Source organism: Sciurus vulgaris (genome assembly GCF_902686455.1).
Source record: "Sciurus vulgaris genome assembly, chromosome: 13".
Classification (NCBI taxonomy): Eukaryota; Metazoa; Chordata; class Mammalia; order Rodentia; family Sciuridae; genus Sciurus; species Sciurus vulgaris.
Genome location: NC_136474.1, coordinates 92,877,208 through 92,900,724, shown reverse-complemented (window position 1 = coordinate 92,900,724; position 23,517 = coordinate 92,877,208).

Sequence of the window (23,517 nt, the reverse complement as noted above, 5' to 3'; positions counted from 1 at the left end):
AGTTTAATCCTCACCTCATTTGGCCTTCCTGCGTCCGACATGCTGACCAGCTCAGCCCCCTCCACAGCTCAGCACCCACATCCATAAGGGCCTCATCCCACCAGACAGTCTCCACTGGATCTTTGAAGACTCCACCACACAAGAGCGTTCTCTGTAGTATGGACCTGTATTTATTTTCCCCCAACCAATGGCATTTTACCAGCTCCTTTGACCCTTGGTGTGGAATTGAATTGATCAGCACAATTCAAAGTGTTGTGTTTCTCACCACATTTCCTAGGGGTCCTGGCCAACTCACGGACAGGGACAAGAGCTTCTTCTCTCTGTTCTTCACTCTGAAGTCTCCAGGAAGAACAAATCTCATCTTCAACCTGACCCCAGAAACACAGCCTCACCCAGGGACCCCCTCACGGGCCCCCCAGAATTAGTGTTCAATTAAAATCGTAACAGGGTTGTTGACTAGGGAGAGAAATGATCATCTACATTGCTGTGGGTAAACTATTCACATTAGCGTCATCCCTACTTGAATTTCATCGTGAAGCAGAATCCCACTTCATCGTCTGGAAGAAACATTTTCCTGGAGAAAACGAGTCTGCGGTCTTCATCAGGGGGCCTGCCTGAGGATTCCAACAGATGTCCTGGTGACAATCACACTCATTGACTCCTCAGGGACTGTTGGGGTCCTGCTCTGGGCCAGGCTTTTTGCTAAGCACTGCATATCTAATGAGTACCAGATAATTGTCACCTCTACTGCTGTGCAGGTGACATTTCACCTGTGCAGATGACACAGACTTTAATGTCTCTAGAAAGGAATTTCTTAGGTTTCAAGTCGATGATGATATGGTTGGTGCTGAAAGGAATACTCTATTATGTACCCAGACTAGATTGTGGGATCCGAGAGGGCGTAGAACCAGGGAGACCAACGAGGGGGCAGTTTCATTAGACAAAGCTGGCTCAGGAGAACAGGGGCTGAGGGTGGATGAGGAGCAGTGGAAGCCGGTGTTTATCATGATGTGAAGGTGGAGAAGAAGAAACACCAAAGATGAAGCACTACGGATGGAAGATGTAATACTCAGGGACACCTCTCAGATGCCCACCCACTCAGGAGGAGGCCAGGATGCTGAGCCATGCAGGACTCAGGGAGGAAGACCGGAGCTGAAGGGCAGTGATCAATGCCGCAGGGCCTTACGGAAGTTTGGAAGGCTTGTTTCTGAGGAAGCGTATCACTGGAGCGTGAGAAACCCACGTCAAAATCTACGGTGGCATCAATGCTAAAGCTAGCTTTTATTTTAAATGTTTGAGCTTGGAATTTGAACATAATGTTTTAAAAGATTATAATCCTCACTTCCCAGAATAGATCCACATGTTGACTATAAAGCAAAGCGCATATGCTTAGGATCCACGGTAACGTGAGATTCACTTCAGTCCCAACCCTGGACTTCCTTTGATTTAACAGTTCCATTCCTTTGGTCTGTTTTATCCGGTTCCTCGTAAATAGCACTTTGGACATTAGAAAGATTGACTTAAAACTGAGAAACTTAGAGGTTTGAAGATGGTGGCATAGTAAACAACCTTTCAGAAATGAGATCAGCCTCCAAAATTGTCTCTCTCCATCTACCTTTTCACTTACCCATCTCTCTGAGAACATCAAGGGACGAAGGGAGGCAGAGTGGAGGCGTCCTTAAACATGATGGTTCATAGTCCGGAAACCTCCACAGCAACCCACAGGAATAAAGTACAATGGCTGCTTCCTCCCAGCCCTCCGTGACGGGACAGGGCCAGGCTTCCTCAAGCCCGGCCTCTACTGAAGACTATCCTCGATTTAACTAAGTGCAGAAGTAGCCAAAGAGCTCTGGAGGACCTGAACCCTGGCCTTCCCAGGATTTCACGGGATGGGTCCCCCTGCAAACATGCAGACCCAGCTGCTGTGGCAGAAGCTCTTCTGTCTGATGCTTCTGTGTTTGACAGCAGGACCTACTGCCCACAAAGCCACCCTCACTGTGACACTCAGGTGATGCAAAGTACAGTTAATTAAAAGTGATCAAAAGATTGTTGCTAAAGTCTCATGATAGAAAAATTGAGAGGACATTAGACTTTTTATGGAAGTATAAAACATCTGAATGTTAAATCAATCGTTCAGATTCTTATGAATAAATTTTTAAAAGCACCAAAAAACAGATCTTCTGAATGCTCAGGTCAGTGACGTCCTTTTGGAAAGTCACATAATATGTACTTCTCATACAAAAAACAGGTAGAAAAATTATCCTATAACATAAAACAGCTGCTTTATGTGTGTCTTTTGACCCCCAAAGAGAGACTAATAAATTCACTTTTGAAGAATATTATGTTCCATTCTACTTCTAAAAGTCTCCTTCGGTGCAGTCTGCCCCAGGGGAAAATGTGCCAAACTACATAAAAAATGTGAAATGCTGTCATTCTCACCTGCTACTTCACTTCAACTTTTATGGAAACATTCATCCATCTTTAAAAGACAAGAAAGTTGTTTCAGGGTGATCCTGTCGTGGGAAGCAGCACCTCCGTAAATGAGAGCCTTAGAACCTCATGTGCTGGAGAAACTCTCCGCAGGAACTGTCTTCTCTGGCCTTCTGTGATGATTGAAACCTTTAAAGAATGATGAAGCCTGCTAGCTACATGATCAGACAGCATCAATCAGTTAGAGAGACTGATCAGGGTCGAGAGAGCAGGGCTCCAGCCTTCCACCAAGCAGCATTCTCACCTTAACCACGGGGCATCTTTAGAGGCATTGTGCCATTTGCTGAAGAGACTATAGAGCCACCAACACACAAGGAACTTCCCCAAGATGCATCACAAACGGAAGGGAGGTAAAAGGGTACGATAAAGGCTGACTGCTTTGCTCAAAAAGATAGCGATCGGGCCTCACGAGGGGAGATCCAGGCAGAGAGATGCATTTGCTTTACTGCATCCAAGGGGAAAACGGAGTCCAGAGACACAGCAACGACTCAAGTTTTGATTATGATTAGCAATGTACCATTAAATTTCTACATAAAATCTGCACTGGTTATACTATACAATCTTTTAGATAATGTCACTGAAAATCACCAGATTAGTCAATGATCATTACTGTCCCCAGGATTCCTAATCTGATGGATCATTTGCCTGATGCTTATGAACTTCAGTGTTGGCTTCTCACACAGTCACGGGTCACATATCACTTCGTCGGGGATGGGCCACGTATGGGACAGTGGTCCTGTGAGATTATCCCAGAGCTGAAAACTCCCACCTCCTGGTGACAGGCCAGTCAAGGCAGCACCGTGGCATGACCACTCCTCACAGGTCCAGGATGGCGCTGGTGTAAGCAGACCTACTCTGCTTCCTTCTGACAACGCCATGCCTGTGTCGTATACAACACCTCCTGGGTTTCCTCCTTCCTCCTGAGCACTTCTCTTCCATCTCTTATATCAGCTCTTTCGTACACCTTTAACTTAAATGCCATTTGAGGTCCTATTTCACCCCATCTGTGGGACACAAGCAAATGCAGTAATCTCATTTACAATTAAGGTTTTAATGATCTTACATACACCAGTATCACCCAAATATAAATAAGACACACGCTCAGACACACCATTTCGAATGTTTCTTTGGAGTTCTAGATAGGAAGACACGGTCGTATACAGAAAAGTGCTGTTTAGATGTCACACTGGGTCAAGGTAAAGCCGACAGTTCCCCCTCTAAAACTTTCTCATTCCCTTGAGTACCTTAATTTCAGAAAATAAAATCCTATTGGTCCATTCTGGAGCCAGGTTTCTGGAAGCTGCCAGCGATCCCACCCTCTTGGACATGTAATAGGTCTGCCTTCTAAATAGTGCTGGCACCTGTGCAGTAGCCTCCCTTCAACCATTTCCACCTGTGAGCCTGGTGCACCGCCCCTCCCACGTGCTACAGGGAAGGCCACGAGCCCTCTCGCCCCCAGCCTTCCTCACTGAGTGCCGCCTCTACCTATGACATCACAGCTTAGTCCCTACACAATGAAATCCATCCTAAGGCTTTGAGTTCACCTTGCATCCCACACCTACAGACTCATCTCCAGATTGATTTTGGATACCTTATGTTTTAGTCAGTTTTTTCACCCCTGTGACTAAAGGATGCAACCAGAACAACTGGAGAGAAGGAAACGTTTATTTTAGGACTCATTGTTTCACAGGTCTCAATCCATAGACAGCAGACTCTATTCTTGGGGGCTCGAGGAGAGGCTGAACATCATGGTGATCAGGAAACAGAGAGAAATTCCACTTGCCAGACACAAGTATATACCCAAAGCCATGCCCCAATTCCCACCTCCCCCAGTCACAACCTACCTTTTCAGTTACCACTCAGTTAATCCCTATCCGGGGGTTAATTCACTGATGGGGTTAAGACTCTGACAACCCACTCATTTCTCCTCTGAACCTTCTTGCTTTGTCTCACATGTGAGATTTTGGGGGACACCTCATTTAATCCACAACACCTTCGTGTACATTTCATTCTTAAAAGGTATTAAAATGCCTTCCCTGCTCTATCTCACTAAGGTGTTTGTGTTCTTGACCAAAAATCTTCTTTCTGACAGAAACTCTCCTCTTCTCAATACCTCCAGCTGTCAACTTAAGCATCATTTTTCTCAGGGAGAAATTCTCTAGCCCAGTGATGAGCATTGATCCCCGCCCTGTGTACCTGAATCCCACTTTGCACCTCTCATAACGGCACACCTTCTAGTTTATCATAGTTACTTACTTAGCTTTTTTTTTTCCTCACTGCAGTATAAACTCCATGAGAAAACTGATATGGGAATCCATCAACTGTAGTTTACCCAAGACCCATCCTCAGTCCTCATGCTTAATGCAAAGTAGTAATCCAAAAATAGTTCATGGATAAATAATAAATACGGTAAACCACACATCCTAAGGTTTTCTTTCTCTTTATTCTGTACATAAAGCATGGACAAGACTTAGGTCATCAGTGAGTCCCACTGGAAGGAAGTTGTACGCATAATTCACATTCTGCGTGTTAGCTAAGAGGCTATACGTCTGCAGAAGGGCTGCTGGAACACAGATGCCCGTCCTTGTCCTCAGAAGGAGAGTGGGATGTTTATTTGCTCTTCTGGTGTCTTTGTTTCTGTTATTGACTGATGCAATATTTAACTGACCAACATTAATCACTTGAAAGTCCTTGGAAATCAGAGAATGGGGCTTATGTACAAACACATTTTGTTTGCTTCTGGATGATGATGCTTAAACGACCTATTTTAAGAATTGTGAAGAGTAGTGTGAGAATTAATGAGAATTAATGAGAACAATGGAGACATGGCTAAAAAGAGAAGAAGGGATTCCAAAGGAAATGAAGGTAAGATGCATGAGTCTGCTGCATGTTTTCTTTTCATTTTTCGTGAGTGAACTTAACGGCAGCCTGATAAGAAATGTTCCAATGACTCTCAGAGTATCACCAAAGATACCACTGCTGTTTATCCCACTCTGTAACCGCTGTCAGAGCAGTTTCCCAAACAAAGAAGCCCTAATGGGACCTCAGCAGGTACTCTTCCAACTTAGTTTCATGATTTTCCTTTCTACTTTATTCCATTAGATGCTCCTTCTCACTAAAGAAAGTTCAGTGAGCAAAGTCATTACTGAATTGCTCATTTCCTCCTAATTTGTCTACGGTTTCATGTCCCTTCATAATGTATCACCTGTCCCTTTATGTACATCTAGCTCCAACCCCTTTTGACCTCATAGTCTTGCACAATAACTGATGATGCTCAGGGAAAATCAATGTCCCCTTGACTTCAACTCCCACAGCTCAGGAAGACTACGCTGATCACCACTGCCCTCTCCACCTCACCTTGCCCCCAGGCCGTTCCCTGCTGTGCCTCCCCAAGCCCCACCGAGTAAGTATGACTGGACACCCTAGTTACATAATTGATTTGATAATCTCTTCCTCTTCCATCCAACCAAGAGTACTGCAAGTGGAAGAAGCATCATGAATGCTGGCCATGCAACTGGAGCGTTCCAGAAAAATGGCCTTCATTTCATAAAAATAGGTAAATCTTTGGTTATGCTGGAGACAGTTCATATTGCTGGCTTCTGCTTTTAAATTTTTATGTACAAAACAAGAAAACGCTTGAAATTTTGACTAAAAGACAAAAGCCCTTTCTTCATACATAGTGTAACCATCCCAACTTTCTGTGTGACATTTTATTTATTTTAGTAATTCATAGAAAACTACTTCAGGAAACTTTTATTTAGACTTCCAGAAAGAGTTCATTTTGACCTCAAATTATGTTTGTAAGATTAATCTTAGGAAAGCACTTCATCACAATGTGCACATTTTTTAAAGTGTACATATTGTCAACACGAAAAAATCAAAATATTTATCCAGATATTAATGGTCTTCCACAATCAACATCAATCTATTTCCATCCTTGCTTTGAAACATTCCTAAAATCTTTCTACTTTGTTCAAATTGACTTGCCTCCTGCCATCCCACACCTATCTGCACAAGATTTGTCCTTGATTTTGCTTAAATATCTACTTCTGCTTCTCCTAGATCTGTTAAAATCCCTCCCCACCATCTAGGACCCAGTTAAGCTCCACGTTATCTAAAATGTGTACTTTGGAGGACCAAGTGTGAAATAAACTCTTACTTGTTAAATTTTCAATGACTTTGGGGCTGTACTCATCAAGGAAGCCATCAGCCCTAATAGTCCATAATGGCTTGAGGTCAAGTGAGTCCTTAGGAAACAGTGATCAGCAGCTACACAGGTCACCAAGGTCAGCAGGTCATTCAGTGACCTAGGAGGCAAAAGGTCCACCCTCGGTAGCTGTAGCTCTCAAGGTGACCTTTGTGGTGGTCTCCCTTTATAGTGCCCCTGAAGGGGACAGATAGTGGAGCAAACTAATAGGAGGCCCAGTCAGACTTGAGAAGAGGATGTCACATTCATTCACGTCTGTAAGTTAAAACTGATTCACATACTGTCTCAACTCCACAGGAAACTCCAGTATTTCATCTAGCTATGTGGCCAGAAAGAAGAGGACACTGGACATTTCTAAGCAGCAAGGTGTCTCTGCCACAGGAAGAACCAAGGGTGTTCATTCCAGCACTTGGGACAATTCTCTTGTAACTACTCAATGTATCATTTTACTACTTACCATTTCACCCATGCATTTCTTACTTGATTAAACATACAATTCTTTTGAAATATCAGAGCTCTTATGTGAAAATTTTCCAGAGCCTGGCTTGTATTCAATTCCTTACTGAATGTACTAGCAGGGATTTCTAAATGAAGATATTTTGAGATATGGTAAAGTATGAGAACCATATGTCTTTGTCACTAGATGTGAGGGACAGAGTTGCCATGATGTTGTAAAAGTTGCAGAGAGGGAGCTGTGTTCTCAGCTAGACAGAAGGTTCCTCTACTCCAAGGAAGAGGTGAGATCCAAGGGAGGAGACAGGCGGGCTACACTGTCTTCTCTTGAAGCATTCAAGCTACCTCTCATTCAAAAAGAAAAAATATTATTTTCCCTAAGAAATATACACTCCTAAGGAAAATGGTGCATTCCTACATTCCTGCACATGTTAGCAGTATGAATTGAGGCAACTTGGTGGAAGAATTAGTTCAGATTGATGGGAACATTATTGATGGTGATCTTCTACTTGTCCTATAGTAGAGTTCACTCAGATATGGGATGCCGCACCATACAGAGCCAGACTGAGAAGCAACAAAAAAGTACTAAAGAACCAAACAAAACTGAGTACAGGCCCAGAGAAAAGCAACTCAAAGTGGCTTAAAAGGAAAGCGGGACCTTACTAAAACCTCATGGGTGACCATACATGGCTATTCAAGCATACGTGGTGATAGGTTTCAAGAGAAATCTGGAAATATGTAATCAAATCCAAATGTATGTTCAGAGGCAAGGTGTTGTTCTCCAAAAATGTTAGATCAATGCCAAGAGGTAGTAGGTAGCAAATATGAGCTCTAAGATAAAAAAAGGTCGCTAGTACAGATAGGAAGATATTTGGAGTAATTCCCACTTCGTATCAAATCAATTCATATGTAGATTCCACCTCCACAATTGGCCCGTCACCTTGCCATGATCCTAGCCTAAACCACTATCCACTTTTCTCTGGAATATGAAACACCCCTTCTTGTTGGTCTCTCCTCATTTACGCTTAGCAGCCCTGACATTAACTTTTCATTCTGCAATTGGAATGATATTTCAAATTGCTCTGTTTGTCTGCATTGCTCATGCAACAGTCTTTGGAGAGTGTTGATGGACATGATGCAGACATGAAAGACGACCCTATATCCAAAAAAAGTATCACTTCCCACTATGATTCATTTATTTCACTTTCTAGGGTGGAAAGGGTCTGTTTTCAACCACTGGTTGGTTTGTCTTTTAAAGAATAAAACTGTACACAGGGCTCAATATTAGTCTTTGATGCTAACAAGCCGGATGTTCAGCAATACCAAGACTCTCATGGTAAAAGGTGTTCATTTAAATGGACATAGTTTATCACAATTCTTTTATGCAAACTGTGTGGTCTTCAGTATTCCAAAATTGTTTTTTCTAGGGCCCAAAGTAGCAAGAAAAACTTTTCTCACTTCCTGTGTACATCTGAACCCCAGACCACCTGATTTCACGATGCTCCTTAGCTAGCTGCTCCATCACAACCAGGGACAAGGAACATCCAGATTCTCTCACAGGGCCCTGCCATGGACACCAGATGCCATCGATATCCAACACAGTTGCTTGTAGCAGCATGGAACCTTGCACCACAGCCTGCTAGAAAGTCCTTCCATTTCTCAGCCCAATCAATGATGTCCACTATCTGTGTCACTCAGTATATGGGTTCAATATTCCCATTTACAGAACCCAAAACACCAAGCATTTACGTTCCATTCTCAAGGGTAGAAGTAGCAAGATGTAATAGTCTCCCCTCTACTTTGAAGGGAAGTTTCAGCATGCCCCTGACCAACAGATCTCTAAAAACTCAAAGACATGGAAGAGCCTGAAAGTTTGCAAAGTTTACTTCCCACACTTTGGAATCATTTTTCTTACCCACATCTCCCAACATGCTCACCACCCCTTGCTCAAACGGATTAGGTGATTTCTTTTAGTGCGCCTATATGATGTTCTTTGCAATCAATAGATGCTCCAGGTGTCTTGAGACTGTATTATGATGGAGGGCAGGAGAATTAGAATAGCCTTGAATTAAGACATAAATTTTCACCTATGAATATAAAATGATTCTCTCACTCTTTCTGATAGGGATGGAACAAAACATATTTGCTAGATCAATAACCATATATTCCATGAGTAGCCTGTGTTAATATGCAATTAGGGTTTACTATGTTACATTTCCTGTGGTCCCTGTCATCTGCAATAATTCATCCAGTTTTTCTAAGTACCAGATTGGTAAATTAAGTGGGGATAGGATGGTAATCACTGCTTCTGGTTCTTTGTATCTTTCAAGGAAATGCTAATCTCTGCCATATGCCTCCCACCACGGAATCAGTATTGTCTTCATAAACATTTTATTGGTGCATTGTAATTATATATAAGTGGGATTTATTGTTACATATTTGCCCTGTATGCAACATTATTTTGTCAATTGCATTCCCCATTTATCTGGTAATTTGATATAAGGATAGGAAACTGTAGAGGTTTCCATTGCACTCCTCATACTATGCTAGGTCTTATCCTTGTAATGCAAGAAAGCAGTGTGAGATTTCAACATTTTGTTAGGTAGGTAGGTAGGTAGATATGTAGATAGGTAGGTAGATAGATAGATAGATAGATAGATAGATAGATAGATAGATAGATGATAGATCGTTGAAATAGTAGATAGATGCACATATACATACAAGAGGAAAATGACACCATCCAGTCCATGGATCCCAGGCCACTAAGTTACCCAATACAGACTCTTATTTTAACCGATAACCACAGCCCTGCACTCACACAGGGGGTTAGTGGTACACTGAGTCTTGGTGTATTAATAAAAATTCAGAGTTGGCATCATCTGTCCTCAAAGGGTCTGTATATTTTCCTTTTTCCAAAGCCTGGCCACCAGTGTGTAAGTGCCTCGGTGGAAGGACTGGAAGGTCACCTGCGTCTCAGGGTGCTCTCTCACAGGGGGCTGGACTCCAGCTGGCATGCTCCGACTCTAAGACCTGGATGGGGAAACTGAGAAAGTGGCCGTGCCCTCCCACGGGGCACCTCTGCTGGTCCTCCTGATTCTCTCCCCTGGACTTGCTGAGCTCTGTCCTCTAGGTGTCCTTGCAGGTTGTACCTAGCACTTGTCTAGAAACAAAACCGTCTGTCACCCTGTCTGTCATTCGCTGCAGTCACCCCTGCTGCCACTGCAGACTGCTGCTCCTTGTCCTCACTTCTTCACCTCTCCCCGCATCCCGGCGCTCCTCTCTCCATCCCACCTCCATTGCAAGCAGCAAGCCCAGCTTTCCAACAGACCTCCCTGACCTCCCTAAGCCACGAAGAGAGCACCGCTCAGCCTCTCCAGGATGTTGTTGCACACTTCCTCCTTGCTTCAGTTAATGACTTCTTTATTGCCAATTTGATAACTGGGATTTTAAGTTAAAATTGAATTTTTTATAATTTATCTCCCACTCTCTGTCACCCATTCTTCCAAATCTGAAAATAAAACATAGTTGCCACATCCAGATCTATCAGAATGATGTCACCAGGGTAGTAAATCAGCATGATGTTCTGCACAGCATCAAGGTGGCCAAGGTCCAGTAAACAATACTGTGGGGAAAAAGCAGGATATTTAATGTGATCTTGGGGCACAGCAATAAGCTTAGTGCTAATAATCTTCTGGGGCTTTTAATCATCTTTCATGACTGTTTTTGAAAGAATAGTTCTGAAACCAATGCCCATTGATCCTCAACAGCCCAGTTCCACAGCGACATTCCAGGGGACCTTAAGCTGTAGAGAGCAACTACCTCCGAGCTTCTCAGGGCTTCTGATAGCCCCCTCACTAGGGGACCCCTTACTCCTTTAATGAAGAGAGTTTCCTCTGGGCACTTCCAAAAATACAGTCAACTGCTGTTTCTTAACCCAGGAATAAACCCTGTAAACCATCACGCATGTCTGCTTCCCACAGCCCTGTGCCCACTCCACAGCAATCACCAACTCACTTCTATAACCAGACCACTATTGTATAAAGGCTTCAAGTTGTTATCCCAGAAGTATTTGAGGAGTTGTCACAGGGGTCTGCTGTGGCATTCCATAGTGGGTGGATCCTCACCTTTAACAAGAGGGAGGGAGCCACCTTTGCCTGCTCAGAGGGATCACAGGATGTGGGGTTTCAAGGTTACCATGAACAGACCCAAGTCCCCATTCCAGGCCTCAGCATCTTAACTTTTTATTCTTAGGGCCCTAAATTTTGTGAAACTACTACAGTGTGCATTCCAGCTCTACTGGATTTTTACCTTCTGTCACGTAATACCATATATTATATGCTACAGGGTGTTTTTAAAGTGTGCCCCGAATGATAGTTATGGATCTGGGCCTGTCGTTTTCCTTCTTCAAGATTTCTAGGGAAATCAACAAGTCTCAGACAACTCTACCACCTATATAATTGCCATTGTCCCCATATTCTGATCAAGTATCAGAGTTATTGTTAAGTTGGTGGTTCTGGTTCAACCTTTGCCTCAGGACCATCTCCTGTGGAAGGAGACTGAGTAATCATATGCCACATTTCCAAGATTATTGCTACTTCACGTACAATCACTAAGCAATGGATTTTGCCATCTGACCAGTTAGAGACCTATTACCAAAGTGTATTTTGAGTATAACTTCCAGTACTGTCCCACTGAGTTCGAGTTTCTTACACAGAAAAAAGCTTGAGAAAAGAACTTTCTTGCAGGCAGTTTATTTAGGATTTTGTCCAGGAAACATAGAGAAAGTATGCACACGAAAGGGTAAAGTGGATGAACAGGTTACTCTGATGATCACCTAAGTCCCTCCAGAACTTTCTGAAGATTATAGAAAATTTTCTCAGCGTGTTTTCACTGAATTAGGAGAAATGCCATTCCCTCTGTGTTGAAGACTGATAGTTGTGGCTTGAAACGCTCAATATTTTCTGATTTACACACCTGCTGCCTAAGATACAGTGGAGACAAAGGAAGTTCCCGGGCAGAGAGCTTGAGATTGGAAGTGGCCACTGCGCCTGGGAACTGTCCACCTCTGGGAGCTTGAATCTGGGTGAGGGGCAGCAGAGACCTCACTGCTTCTTGCCTTGACACAGTGCAGTGACTTCCTGTTGCCACACCCGACACATTTTGTGTGAGGCGCCATCTCTCCTTCACTGTGACCCTTTGCCTCTGCCTTTCATCAAACAGGTCTCCATTCTGTTCTTTAACAGGCTCTCTCACCTCAGGACCTTTCCACAGGCTGCTCTGGACAAAGTGCTCCTGCCTTACCTTGGCCTTGCGGTATCCCCAGATTTCCCTCCCTAAGACTGCTTCCCTGTGGTGTCCACTTTGAACAGCTGACATCCTGTTATGTGTTCAGCCTCTGAAGATGGTGAGCTCCCTGAGAAGCATCGTTGGTCTTCATCACTAGCATCTGGACACAGCGGGTCCTGCAGAAAATTCTCAACTAATATGTATTGACTAAATTAAGGGAAAGGGAGGACAGGAGGGAAGAAATAAAGGGAGGGAGGAAGAAGGAAAGAGAGAAAGAGCTTGCATAAGAATAGAGAGGGACAATTGTCAGAACTATTTCTATCTGATTTTTGAGTTAGACCAATTTCAAAACCAGAGGTAAGATTTAGGAGGAAAGTGTAAAATGGACCAAATGTGGAAATGGAAGACACGCACGCTGGAGAGACACACCCACCAGGCAGGGCGCCCTGCTCTGTCAGGCCCTCTTCAGCAAAGGTGGTATTATCGTGCCGCATCCTCCCACGTGCTGTGACATTGATTCAACAGGTGACCCTTGACGATCAAAGTTCTTTGAGAAAACTATGTTTGCATTCCTCAAAGGATTTTATCACATAGTTCAGATATGAATACAATCAGTTTTAGGACATAACTGTCTTTGAAATAATCCGTGATGCCTGTTATTTTCTACATCTCTTCTTCTAGCAAAAGAATTGTGATAAAGAATTAGTAGTAGGTGAAGGTGTAATACAGCATTTGGATTTGTCATAGGCATTTACAAACTGTGCATTGGAAGGCTTACGTAATTCTGATGAATAAGACGAGTAGAAAACACTCTTCCCAAGCACCTTTGACACAACGTGGAACCGAGATCCTGTTCAGAAGAGTGGCTTCTAAAACCTTGCACCTCATCAGCCATACTGGTTACAGTTATGTTCTTGTTCTTCACCTATTACATTTCCCTCCTAACAGCAAATTATTATAGTTTATGTATCTATAAAGCAAAAAGATGTCATTATTTAAATGAGTCGAGGCTAACTCATTGAACCTGCTTAACAGCCATTCAGTTAAGAAAAGAACTCAGTACAAACAGATGTGCTGCACTATTAGCTTTCTTCTGTTCTCACATGAACACTAGTTAATACTTAGCCAAGCTGGTTACCAGGGGCTATTGTGATTCTTCCCTAGACCCATTTCTGCTGCCTTCCTGACCCAAATCTCTGATGCCATAAAGTCCACAGGTATAGCTCCAATATAAACCAGTATAAAACCAATATATGATGGACTTTTGCTGCCACTAGATCCACGGCTGTTGCACAGCTGTTTGTTTCTCCTCCTTGGTTTTTACGCCAAAGTCAAGAAGTATCCATACAAAGGAGATGCAAGAAAGAATATGCACTTGGAGAACTTAACAGATCAAAATGCAAACCCCTGACCAGACTCCACTTCCTCAGCTTCCTCTGAAATCTCTGAGCCTCAGTTACTCACATGGATGGTTGAGAACCTAGAGGAAACCCCTTCACTGCACACGGTTGCCACCCCAGTCACATACCAACATCTCCCCCATGCTGTCATTCAGAACATGTGACACTAATGAGTCTCAAAGTGCTGACATCTGCCTCTGGAGTAGAAAGACTGATTCTGGAGTAGAAGCACTATTTGGGGAAACCCAACCCCTCAGCAACCACGGTTCATGTCTGCTGTGAGAGGCCACCTTTAGAGGAAAATTAATGAGGCTTTTAAAACATCTCTTCAAACCCTAAAACAGTCTTTTAAAAAATATATATAGAAAGAAAACATACAACTAATATTGGAAGAAAATGAAACAGAATAGAGCACCTATTGATTCTTTCCTGGGAGGAAATATATCTACAGAGATAACTGGGCCAAACAGCAGAGGAAGGAGTTAGGAGCATCACTCAGGATAGATTCACAACCATTTTAATCATGCACTTCTCTTTTTCCAATTTTGTGTGTGTCTTAGTTCGTTCAGGCTGCTTTAACAAAATACTATGAACTGGGTAGGTTATAAACCACAGAAATTTATTTCTCATTGTGTGGAAGCTGTGAAATCCAAGACAAAGGTGCCAGCAAATTCAGTGTCTGGTGCGGGCCACATTCTCACGGAAGGTGGCTTCTTGCTCAGTCTTCACAGGGGGAAGCAGACAAGACTGCTCTGTCCAACTCAGGAAGATTCTACTCTTGCAATCTAAGTACCTCTTCAAGGCCCATCTCCTGAAGTCTCCATGATCATGATCAGATGTGAATGGACAGAATGAATCACAGCCAGTCTTGCTGACATGTGATCAAGGACACTTCTCCCCTTTGCTAGAGCACATATGGCCATGTGGTGTGCAGTCCATCTGCAGCTGTGCAGGAGACAGGCTCTAATGCAACCCCACCATGGCCTGGTTCTGGGCATTGGAGCGATGGGGACAATGGTTAGATGGTAGACCACAAATGATCTGGCCACCCAGAAACTTGGGTAGTGATCTTATTTGGACAAAGTTTCTTTGTAACTGCATTTTAGTTAAGGATCTTATGATAAAATCATCCTGCACTTAGGGCAGGTCCTAAATCCAATGACATGTGTCCTGACAGGAGACCAGCAGAGCTGGCAGAGAGAGACACCGGGAAGAAGTCGTGTGAAGATGGAGGCCGGGACTGGACTGCTGCAGCTGAATGCCAGCACAACCAGGAGCCCTGGCAAGTTGGAAGAAACAAGGCGGGATTCTCCCAAAGAGGCTTCAGCAGGATTATGTCCCTGCCGGAGGCTTGATCTTGAACTTCCCTCCTGTAGAAGTTTGGGAGAATGAACTTTGGTGGTTGTAAATTACCAAGTTTATGGTAATTTGTTATGGCAACCCTAAAAATCGAATAGGCTGAGACTCAGTTTCCCCATATGTAAAATAATAGTGTTGGAGTATATGATTCCTAAATGTTCCTTCAACTTTGATTCAGTGCCTCCAATCAGCTGGCATATGGGCACATGAAGAAAAAAATCCTGAGGCTATAGGGAGATTATTACAGAATTAGACTCCCCTTCCTTTTCAACCTCCATACCCATAGACTCTCCAGTATGGGTACAGGAAATATCCAACTGAGAACTAAAACAAGTTTAAGGCCAAAAAAAAAAAAAAAAAAAAAAAAAAATCAATCTTGTCATGATGCAGGATGCACATCTATAAATACTACAAGGTATCTGTACAAACATCATTTCCTCTACTGAGAAAATTCATTCCAAGGCCTTCCACTCAACACTTTGTAGTTACAGTGAAAATGAGTTGATTCTGTTATTTTCCCTTTGGTTTACTGGTCACTTGAAATTCAATTAACCATTCAAATGGTATTTATTGAACATTTATTCCAGCAGGGCACTCTAGGAGGTGCTGCAAATACAGAAATAGTCATTGAGCACCCTACCCTCTAAGGATTCAGTTTGCTTTCAGTTTCAATCAGCAATTAAAACCAAAAATCATATAATTTTGAATGTGCTATTTTATATTTTAGAACTAACCTCAGGAAATATGAAACTCAAGGAATGAGAAAGCTTCTTGGATGAGGCAACAAGTGAATGATCTCAAAAATAAATGATGTAACCAGGAACAGCAAAGGGGAAACAGACCACAGTTAAATGCACAGTTATGTAGAAGGAGCAGCGCATGCATGGAAGGGTATAGTGGGAAATGGACCCAGAAAACAGGCAAAGATCATCAGGCAAGGACAAGAAGTGCCTCAAAGCAAGTCGAGGCATTGGGGAAGGACAGAAGGAGAGCGGGCAGAGCCCCGTAGCTGATTCATGTTGGAAATGAAGCAGGGGGAGGGCCATGCTGGCAGGATGTCATGCACACAGGGAAGGAAGAGCCCGGCCAGGAGGAGATGGGAAGCTCAAGCTGACAGCGCTCATAGCTGCCCATGGGTGAGAGAAACTGGAACAGGAAAGTTAATTTGAGGCTAAATACTGACTCTTGCACTATTGGTAGATACGACTCTTGGGCACGCTATGCACAGTTACAGAAGAACCAACGCATTGATTCCAGGGGCATCTGCACATGAGGAACAAGCTGGGAAAGGGACACCCACAGACGAGAGAAGGCGCTCATGAGTGAAGGAGCTGTGTGAGCAGTGTGTGCAGCCGGGAGCCCACAGGGGAAAAGGGTCAAGGAAGTGGAGATCCATCAGCGCTGGATGCTCCAAAGACAAATCAGAAGGAAAGGCACCCATCAGATGTGACACTTTCAGATGATGCGCAAACCTGGGGTGGAGCTTTCATTGGAGAGGTGGAAGAAAAGAAAATGCAGAGCACGATTCAGGAGAACAAATCCTGGAAGCACAGGAGGAAAAGCATTCTGCAGGCAGGAAGAAATGAGTGAGAAGACTATCGCCCTGATCGTGAAATTCAAAACACAGGTTGGGATCCAGACAGGAAACGGCAGAAGCTGATAAAACAAAACAGGCAACAGAGGCAGAGATATGGATGCCTCGGAATGATGGCAACCAGGGACCCAATGAGGAAGCTCTGTGCACGTTGCTGTCCTTCTTGGAGAAAAGGAATAATATTAGTGCCTACTTCATAGATTTATGATAAAAGTTTAATTAGATAATACAGTGAAATTATGCTTAGCACACACGAAGCTGCTCTCGAATGGTGACTAGTATTATCATTGCTGTCATTATTTTCTCATTAGTGGGAGGAAGAATGTGAGCAGCAGTGTCTTCCAGGAGTGTGGTGTCTGAGGAGGAAGCACAAGAGAGGAAGAGATCTGAACGGCAGCGGTGGAGGAAAGGTAGCTGGCGCTGAGAAGCAGGCCAGGGCAGACTGGGAAGCCTGGTCCCCACCGGGTGGTTGGAGACCATAAACGTGTGATTTCTAACTGCAGAAAAGCAGGAGCATGGAAGGAAACAGGAGGGATGATCTGGAGCTGGAATTAGGCACATGGACATCAAGCGAGAACCAAACTGCACACAGTGTGGGGGCGAGCAAGAGGGTGTGAGTTTATGAGCCGCGAAGCTCCAGATGCTGGAGAGGCAAACCGGCCCCAGGTGGGTCAGCATGAATCTCAGTTTTTATGGGATTTGAAACACATGTAAGTTAGAAGAGCAGATTTAGTACCAAACAAAGCTACCTTTAATTCTAAGATTTTAGAATTAGATTAAAAACTCCAGAGGCACAATTATGAAACTTGATATTGAAGGAAAGGAGAGGAAGGGTAAAAGTAGCAGAAGCATTTGTGGCTAAGGTTCCTATGATCAGCTCTCCATGCTAGACATGCATCAGGACCAAAACCGGGGTCCTTCCCCCAGAGTCCCTGCTGAAACTGCTCAGGGTGGTGGGAGCCAGGTATTGGTGTTTTGAAAAATTCTTCAAAGGTGACTCCTACTCAGAGCTAGGGTTGAAAAGCAGAGTAACGCATAAGGCCTCGCAGAAGCAAAGTCCCCTGTGGCGTTGAAGCCTGACAAAATGATGATGCTACTAGATGATGGTGGTAATGAGAACAATCCAACTGTGACCCTGGAATAGCAGTGGGAGCAGCTGACGCTTCCTGAGCCTACACTCACACTCCAGGCACGTCCAAGGGTGACAAAACCCCTGTTTTGCACATTAGGAAACTGAGCCGCAAAGACCATTAACTTCCCCAAGGTCATCCGATTGGCAAGTGCAGCACATGAACTCAGGCACCTGTCTTCAGGACCGCTGCCCTTAACATTAGCCCACTCTTGACAATGTAACTCTCGTGATGGGCAGGTGACAACACCTCCAGGTCAGTGTGCAGAGTGATCTCGGGAAAGCCCATGATCCATCTTCCAAGGACGCTGAAGTACAGACACCTTGGTACGCTGCACCAGGACTGATCTGGCATGCCTCAGACAGAAAGCGAAGCCTATTGTCTGTTTTACCTCAACCTCTCCCATCAGCCACTTCCTGTGAAGTTTCAGTGCACCACAAATTTAAGCAGATGAAAAATAGCCTTCTAAAATTAGCAAGTAAAGATTTCACTGAGAACTAAGTATCATTATGGATATCAAGATTGAAAGTACAAACATTCAGAAGCCAATAGACTCTTCAGGGTCTCTATGCAGACTTAAAACAAAACCGATTCTTCCACCGCAGAACTCCCCAGGAAGGACAGTGTGGTGACTTGAGACCCGCGGAGATGCCCTCAGCATGTGACACCAAGAGATCAGCACGCCAAGGAAACACTCTTCCTGGCAGGCTTGGGAGAGCAGGAAGGAGCTAGATCTGAGAGTTCAGCTGCAAGGTACAAAGCAAGAGCATTCAGAGGGCCTCAGCCCTGCCCTCTGTAACTCAGAAGCCCCTTGATAACTGAGCCATTCACTTCCTTATTAAATGTGGATTTCATTTATGAAATTATGACAAAAACATACGTTTGAATTAATTTCATATACATATATTTAGATAGACCTATATGTACCTATACACTAAAATATGTCACTCACTTATATCATAAGCACAGTGTTGCATGCCTATAATCCCAGCAACTCAGGAGGCTGAGGCAGGAGGATGATGAGTTCACAGCCAGACTCAGCAACTTGGTGAGGCCCTACGCAACTTAGTGAGATCCTGTCTCAAAATAAAAATATAAAAAGGGCTGGGGATGCGGCTAAGTGGTTAAGCACCCCCAGGTTCAATCCCTGGTACCAAAAAAAATGTGTACTATTAATATGTATTATAAGTATACATAACCTTATATACATATTATATATGTAATCAGATGCATTACACAAGTGTATAATGTAAACTAATGTTTACACTTTCATATTACATATATATATGTTCTCAGTGAGTAAATCAAAGATGTGCTAAAAAATACAATGGTCAACCTCATTACAGGTAGAATAATTTTTGTTTGTTTGTTGTTATTTATGACAAATATTTTACAATTCTGTCTGGTCAGAAGCTCTTTGGACGATAGAGCCATCTGACTTGCCCATCTTGTGAGTGGCCCCAGGGACAGCATAAGTTTTAAGGTGACCTTGTGGAGCTCCTCGTGTCACCCAGACAGTCGCGCGGTGCTCAGCACTCTGCCATGGCGGGTGCAGGTCCGCACTCTCCAGTCAGGCTGCACAGCAGGCACACCCGTCCCTCGGCACCCACGAGGGCTCCAGCAGAGAGAGCTGGTCGGCATGATCTTAACGGACATTTGTAGACACTGCTGTTCATGTTTGGAAGCCTGGTTTCTCACTGAAAACTTCAAAACCAGGTCCACGTTTTAGAATCGATGAAGACTGTCAGATGGATATGTATAAGAATCACAGCATTTGAGGTGAAGAATAGACACGGGCTTTTTTGGTAGATCCCATGCTTGTAGCTTCTGTTTCCCATCATGGTGCCCCTCGTTTGCACTCCCACGTATTTCTTTCATGGACTTTGATTCATCCTTATCACCAGCGAAAGACATAATTGTCCAGGATGCATCAAAACCAAGAAAGTACCCACACAGAAGAGCAGGAGACCATCCTGGTGAAGGATGAAGACCTGTATCCAGGAACGGGAAGACAGCCATGCATCTGCCCTTGGTGTCAGAAGAAACTATCTCTGTTCCTGCAATCTGATGGACTTCACCTGAGGTTGAAAAATGGGAAACCTCACCTCCTGGTTCTTGGCACGTTCAAGCAGATCTTAACACAAAATAAGTGAACTTGGCTTTGCATTATTCAACCACTTCTTCTGAGCTGAAATTACCCTCTATTATCCAAAGTGGAGCCTGCATCAGAAGCCCATAATCCGTCTTAGTGGTGGACCTAATTGTGTCTCAATTACAATAACATTGTTTGAATATGGTGATTTTTAAGAAATTTGGGCAGTGGTTCAGCCCTTCGCATGAAAATGAGACAGATTATAGACACATTAATAAAATGTATTTTGGATTCCTGACTTCAGTTCCCCTACTGATTAAACCATCATGCTGGCCAAGTAAGTGGATTAAGTACGTATACTACAGTTTGTGATTTTTCTTCAATTTCAGAATACTTACAACCGGTTTTCTAGGTAAACACTAGTGCTGAATTGAAACACCAATTAAAATAATCTATTAGTCATGGCTAAGTTTACTTTCAAAAACTTATGCTTACAGTTTCCTATATTCTTTCAAGGAGGCATCTGCTACCTAATTCAAGTACGTTTAATGCAACCTTGCAAAAATAAAATGATAATGCTAACCAAAACTTTCACAAGCTTGAAAATTGGCATAACGGTGCTTGCTGTAAAACCCACTTCTATGCAACGGCCACCCACAATCTCATATACAGAGACGTTTATTAATTTATTCAATGAAGATTTATTCAATTAATTATGTTCTAGGCATACTGCTGAGCACGAACAAAACAACATTAAACAAGATGCACGTGCTTTGTATCCTCCTGGAGCTTAAATTCACAAACCTGCTGGTGTTAGAGGAGTTTTCTCAGCAGTAGAACTAATTTGCTGAATTCACCAATTTACTGATTTGCCAAGAATATCCAGAAGTATATTTTCCATTTAGTAAATTGAATGTTCTTATTAAAGCTGTTAAAAGTTGTTTTAAAGTTGGTAATGATCCTTTTAAAACTATTTAAAGATAATCTCTTGTGAAGTCAGTACATTTTGTGAATTCTGTAATTTGGTCACTTGACAACCGAGGCACACAGCAAGTTGACCTTTGGAATATGAAGCGGCACAGCATCTGGCCACTTAAAGATGTGTCTTCTTTCCCTTGTTGATGCCCAAACCCCAAGACCAGCTTGTTAGTGCATGTCCTTGTCTCCCACCAGAAAACTGAATGCAGCTACTGAAGCAGGAATATGGGTCTGCTGGGGAGCTGATGATACCAAGTGTCAAACGCTTGACTAACACTACAGCTTTGTACTAATAGAGTGCTGGGCACAGTGGTGCCCTTGGGTCTCGTGACTTGAAAGAAATCCAGTCTCTTGGCATTGCTCATGTGTGCCTTCCATGCTCACCTGTCAGGAACTGCATGCTCTCTTAGAGTTCAGTGGATATCACTTGGATCAGTCATGCCAATAATTTCTGAGAGCTGATAACAGGAAGGAAGCAGACCTCCCTTCAGGGAGACCGCACACTCAGCCCACATGGTTGGGAATCTCAGAATTGAAGTCTGACCTGTCCTCCTGCTCTGACCGCTTTGAATTCTCAACATGGGAGCAGTGTGGAGAGGCATCTGCCTGCCTGGACACATTAGACTCAACTAGTGTAAAATCTACATGGCAACAACACACACTGAATGGATTTGAAGTTGTGAGGGGGTAACTGCTGCCAGACAGCTTAGCTGACCTGGAGTGTTTAGTTATCCAGCAAATACTTGGGCCACACAAAGTTTAACTATTAAATTTTAACAGGGTGTAGTTGCTTCCTTCAAAATTTTATATCTAGTAGCAAAAAACTGTTCTATGATCCTATGCAAATTTTAAACTTTCATTGACTCAGTTTCTTCAACTATATATTAGAAATTGTAGTAATAATTATCCCATCCAGTAGTGGTGGTAGGAAATGAGATAATACAGATTAAGCACTTAGAACCTCCTTCTCAGAGCTGATACCTGAACTCTGTCTAGAAAAAGGGGGGAAAAAATTAACCAAACACTGAGAATGGTTGACACACAGGTTTGGGGGTGCACATCCAGGCAGCTTCCAGGGTTGGGGTACCTGGGTCGAGTCCTGATAGAAGAGCAAGTGGAGAGGAGAGTGAGGCAGGAATCAGATTGTCCAGGCCTTCCAGACTCATTAATGACTCAGAATTTTATCCTCTAGACTTTGAAGAGACATTGGGAGTTTTTAAGTAGGAAATCACCCGCTTTGCAGTTGGGGGCCATAGTGAGGGGAGTTTACCACTCTAATAAAAATGCACTACCACTTGACAGGCATTACTGTCCTTGGTCTAATAGAATACCCACACCAATATATAGGGCAGCTCCTACTCCCACCCTCATTTCACTGAAGAGTAAACTGCTAATAACAAGAAACGCCGCATCAACTTCAGCCAGACCATCACATGTTCTGATTTTCCTTTTTGAAAAGTAATTCTGGTAAAAGGAATCTAAGGGTAAAATATACCTTATTTCCTTTTATTTAAAAAGAATGGGATAAAGATGATAGGAATATGAATTTGGAAGCAAGGATACCAACCTTGAAGCTATCGTAATGATTCAATGCCCAAGAATAAGGAGTCTAAATTAAGTCAGTTAACATGGATTAAAAGTCCCTAGGGTTCACAGTACCACTAGAGTAAGGAAGGGAGAAGGTCAGATGGGAGAAAATATAGAATGACTCTCAGATCACTCTTTGTAAGTGGGGTAAAGAGGTTAACATGGGGAATAGAAGAAAAAGCTGGTTTGGCAGAGGTCATGGTAGAGATGAATTCAGTTTTGTATGTTTAAAGAAAAAGGTGCACCTGGTTATCCTTATGGAGAAAAAGTTTGGAAAAATGGGCCCAAAGAACAGAAGAAAGATCCAATAAATCATCATTGTAACACTGGTAGTTGAAGCTGCAATGAGACCCCCAGGAGAGAGGTGAAGACCATTTTGTGTCACTATAACTGAATATCACAGATTGGCCATTTTACAAAGAATAAAGGTTTAATCACCTTATAATTTTAAAGGCTGAGAAGTTCAAGATTGATTGGTTGTATCTGCTGAGGCCTTTTATTTGCTGGTGGTGGCCTCTGCAGAGTACCAACAGCTCAGGGTATCATGTGATGGGACAAATATCCCAGTTCAGGTCTTTCCTTCTCTTCTTATAAAAATATGTTCCCATGGATTAGGATTCCACCCCTATGGCATCAGTAACTTTAATTACTTCCCAAATGTCCCACCTCAAAGTAATATGGTTGGATTAAGTTTTCACTCTCTTAATATTTCACAGTGGGGATTAAATTCAACATGAGTTTTGGTGGGGACATTGAACCATGTAGAAGACTGCTGAAAATTAATTAAATGATAGAAAGGATGTCAATCCATACCTCAACAGATGTTCTAACTTGTTTCTTGAAGCTAACTCATAATGATAAACCCTTGAATTACTGTTGATAATATTTGGAAAGGAAATACCTTGCAAGGTGTTATGATAGGCAACTTCAAACTGTTCACT